Genomic DNA, 4,041 nt, shown 5'->3' on the forward strand with positions numbered 1-4,041 from the left:
AACCATCACAGTCAGCTCAGAATTCCTTATGTGGGATAATATTTTTCTTAATAAATAGTCCAAAAGTCATCACAAGGTGGAGAGTCGAGAGGGACCCCAGAGAGGGACAGATAATGAGCATTGTTGGGAAATTATGGCAGTTTGTGAAACGACCCATTAATTGTGATTTATTACAACGGTTACATTTTAGTCACCAGGAACACCACACATCACACACAGATACACTGTACATTCAGGATGACACTTTCCACCTGTATTCTGTAAAAAAAAAGGCAATGGGGGCAATAGGGCCAGCAAGCAAAGAGAGACCCCAGAGAGGGCCAGCGAGCGGAGAGGGATCCCAGGGAGGGCCAGAGAGCTGAGAAGGAACCCAGGGAGGGCCAAAGAGCAGGGAGGGACCTCAGGGAGGGTCAGAGAGCAGGGAGGGACCCCAGGGAGGGTCAGAGAGCAGGGCTGACCAGAGAGCAGGGAAGGACCCCAGGGAGGACCAGAGAGCAGGGAGGGACCCCAGGGAGGACCAGAGAGCAGGGAGGGACCCCAGGGAGGACCAGAGAGCAGGGAGGGACCCCAGAGAGGACCAGAGAGCAGGGAGGGACCCCAGAGAGGACCAGAGAGCAGGGAGGGACCCCAGGGAAGACCAGAGAGCAGGGAGGGACACCAGAGAGGACCAGAGAGCAGGGAGGGACCCCAGAGAGGACCAGAGAGCATGGAGGGACCCCAGGGAGGACCAGAGAGCATGGAGGGACCCCAGGGAGGACCAGAGAGTGGAGAGGGATCAGATAATGCAACCGGCAGTTTATGAAAAACCAACACCTGCTGTGTCCCCTCATCCGGCTCACACCCAGCAGTTGTTATTTATTACAAATGTTACATTTTAGTCACCAGGAACACCACACATCACACATCACACACAGATACACTGTACATTCAGGATGACACTTTCCACCTACATTCTGTAAAAAAAAGGTAATGGGGGCAATAGGGCCAGCAAGCAAAGAGAGACCCCATGGAGGGTCAGGAGAACAAAAAGGGACCCCAGGGGGGGGCAGTCAGCGGAGAGGGACCACAGGGTGGGCCAGAGAGCGGAGAGGGACCTCAGGGAGGGTCAGAGAGCTGAGAAGGAACCCAGGGAGGGCCAGAGAGCAGGGAGGGCCAAAGAGCAGGGAGGGACTCCAGGGAGGGTCAGAGAGCAAGGAGGGACCCCAGGGAGGGTCAGAGCAGGGAGGGACCCCAGGGAGGGTCAGAGAGCAGGGAGGGACCCCAGGGAGGACCAGAGAGCACGGAGGGACCCCAGGGAGGACCAGAGAGCACGGAGGGACCCCAGGGAGGACCAGAGAGCAGGGAGGGACCCCAGGGAGGACCAGAGAGCAGGGAGGGACCCCAGGGAGGACCAGAGAGCAAGGAGGGATCCCAGGGAGGACCAGAGAGCAAGGAGGGACCCCAGGGAGGACCAGAGAGCACGGAGGGACCCCAGGGAGGACCAGAGAGCACGGAGGGACCCCAGGGAGGACCAGAGAGCAGGGAGGGACCCCAGGGAGGACCAGAGAGCAGGGAGGGACCCCAGGGAGGACCAGAGAGCATGGAGGGACCCCAGGGAGGACCAGAGAGCATGGAGGGACCCCAGGGAGGACCAGAGAGCAGGGAGGGACCCCAGGGAGGACCAGAGAGCAGGGAGGGACCCCAGGGAGGACCAGAGAGCAAGGAGGGACCCCAGGGAGGACCAGAGAGCATGGAGGGACCCCAGGGAGGACCAGAGAGCATGGAGGGACCCCAGGGAGGACCAGAGAGCATGGAGGGACCCCAGGGAGGACCAGAGAGTGGAGAGGGATCAGATAATGCAACCGGCAGTTTGTGAAAAACCAACACCTGCTGTGTCCCCTCATCCGGCTCACACCCAGCAGTTGTTATTTATTACAAATGTTACATTGTAGCAGACAGGATGATACTTTCTAGCTGCTCTCTGTAAATACAATATCCTGTTTGTAAATGGAGACACTTCCCCACTTGTCCAGCCACACCGTTCTTCATGTGTTTTGTTTCGGATGGAGTGGGTGTTGCGGATTTTCTCCCGTCCTGTCTGGTGACACGGTTGGCGCTGGCCCAGTAAGAGGGAAATCTCTGGACACCAGCAAGAACCCAGCAGGGGTTCCAGTCCCTCTGAACTCTATGCAAACCTGTTGGCTGGACATACACTTTAATAAAAGCTTCTTAAGTGCAGTAACGTCTAGTAACCAGTTGTTTCCCGGAGGAAGTGACACCAATACAAGCCGGTTGCTATGGGTTACTACACCTTACAGCAGTATAAACCCCAAACCAAAATTGTAATATATTGTATCTTAAATGTGGCGGCTGCATTCGTTTTCGTTTCCTATTATCTTCCCCACCTCTGTTTTCACCTGGTGATCTGGCCAGTAACACACCTCTTGTATTAGAGCACCGCCAGTCTGGATGAAGGAGCACAGGGGGACACAGCATCATTGTCAGTATGGGGGGGAGGGGGGTGTTCGATGGACTAGCAGAATTATATACACTAACAAATTGAAACCGGACTCCAGCTTTATACTCAAATGATAAAGGTTTTCCATAAATAAATTAGAGCTGATCATTGTAAGCACCCCCCCCCCAGCCAAATGGTTTGTATCTTCCCTCTAATTGATACTGATCTGACTGTAGGAGAGCTTGTACTGTTGAAAAAAATAAAACCACAACAAACTTACTAGCAGGATCACCAGGGGAAAACAATGGAAAGAAAGCCTAAAAAAGAATGAATACAGCATCTGAGGGCTCATGTACACTGCAGCTGCTCAACTGACGTTTAGGAACTGTTGTGCGTTTTTTTCAGCATCCCCTGAACTCTCGTTTCCCTACGTGTGTCCGTGTACACATGGTCATTTACAGGCAGTGGAGGTTACAGGCATGTTTTTTAAAGCACAAAAATTGAGTTCAGTAGAGTTTACTGGTGTTTCAAACGCCAAACTTTTATAACAGCGTGAAAATGTTTGTAAACGCGTTTATGTGCGTTTGTGTTTGGACACGTTTTTTGGCCGCTTCATACCCAGATGCTGTCCGGAGCCTTTTTTCATCATCAGAGATGCATGCAAATCGGTTTCCGTGTATTCAAATGGACCCGGTACACCAGCGCAGTCAGCTCCAGGTGTCGCATGAAGGAAACAATGGTAGAACGCGCCGCATTATACTCATGATGGGATCCATAGTGACTACAACCAGAAAACACCGGTCATCTCCACACATACTGCTCTCTCTGCTTCTGCTCGCTCTATTCCTCTCAAAATGTCTGAAATAGTTCATTATTTACTGTTTTTCAGTGCATTCTGGGCATTTGTGAAGGTCTCCTGAGGTTATCTTTTAAAAACGCTTCTAAATGCAAACGCGCAGAAACGCGGCTAAACTGACATTTTTAACCTACTGTGACAGTGTGGCGATCTGTCACCCAGGATTCTCAACAAGGCAGGTTGAGGGGCTCCGGGGTAAGTGTTTGATACGGAGGAAAGTGGCTTTTCACTTTCCTCCTTTGTTGGTAAGGTCCATTTTGGGATCTGGAGATTTCAAAGAGATCTGGGAGGGATGAAATCTCCAATCCTGGGACCAGGTTTTGGGAATGGCCAGGAGACTGATTGCACAGGTGTGTGCAGGCCTCTTCATAGAGTCAGGACTCCACCCCGGCAGACAGGAGGGCTCCCCCAAGGCAGACAGGAGGGCTCCCCCAAGGAGAGGTGGAAGCCAAACGCAGCAAGGGGCTGCTCGGGAGTAGCTGTGTGCTAGGGGCCGCTCGGGAGTAGCTGTGTGCTAGGGGCCGCTCGGGAGTAGCTGTGTGCTAGGGGCCGCTCGGGAGTAGCTGTGTGCTAGGGGCCGCTCGGGAGTAGCTGTGTGCTAGGGGCCGCTCGGGAGTAGCTGTGTGCTAGGGGCCAGCTGTGTGCGAGAGCCATGTTTGAAGGAGTCTGCAGGAGACAGACGTAAGCCTGAAGAGGAAGGCCAGAGGAAGAGGGTTTATATCTGAGAGCCGGGAGGCTGAATCTTTTC

This window comes from Staurois parvus, unplaced genomic scaffold, assembly GCF_062004578.1.
Source record: "Staurois parvus isolate SC_StPar_1 unplaced genomic scaffold, SC_StPar_1.0 ptg000503l, whole genome shotgun sequence".
NCBI lineage: Eukaryota > Metazoa > Chordata > Amphibia > Anura > Ranidae > Staurois > Staurois parvus.